This window comes from Aplysia californica, unplaced genomic scaffold (genome assembly GCF_000002075.1).
Source record: "Aplysia californica isolate F4 #8 unplaced genomic scaffold, AplCal3.0 scaffold00232, whole genome shotgun sequence".
Lineage (NCBI taxonomy): Eukaryota > Metazoa > Mollusca > Gastropoda > Aplysiida > Aplysiidae > Aplysia > Aplysia californica.
In genome coordinates this window covers 890,179-890,837 of record NW_004797502.1, presented here as the reverse complement: position 1 = coordinate 890,837, position 659 = coordinate 890,179, and positions in this window count along the sequence as shown.

Sequence of the window (659 nt, the reverse complement as noted above, 5' to 3'; positions counted from 1 at the left end):
GTTTTGTGGTGTTTTGGCGGTTGGGGGGTGGTAGTGGATGTTTTGTGGTGTTTTGGCGGTTGGGGGGTGGTAGTGGATGTTTTGTGGTGTTTTGGCGGTTGGGGGGTGGTAGCGGATGTTTTGTGGTGTTTTGGCGGTTGGGGGGTGGTAGTGGATGTTTTGTGGTGTTTTGGCGGTTGGGGGGTTGGTGTATAGGACATAGAGTCGTGTTTACCTACAACAAACAAAAAAGAGAAGGAACATTTACAGGATAGAAAAGGAGAACTGCAAAGTGGGAAATTGTTATCAACTTTTGTTTATTTCCTCCTCTTCCTCCTCCTCCTCCTCCTCCTCCTCCTCCTCCTCCTCCTCCTCCTCCTCCTCCTCCTCCTCCTCCTCCTCCTTGTCATCATCATTAACTTTATCATCACCAACAGCTGCATCACGCCCATTAAGAGAAAGGGTCCTTTAAATAAATATTAAAACGTCAGCTTAAGAATCAGCAACGTTTGGCCCAGAACGCTTCTATATAAATCATACTGTTCTGTTATATTCATACACACATCTGTTTTATATAAGACATCTTCGTTATACATTATTGGGCACTCTCATACGCACATTTTTCTACTAATCAGATGGCGTCAATATCATAGAAATGGGCAAGGGACAAAAAAAAAAAA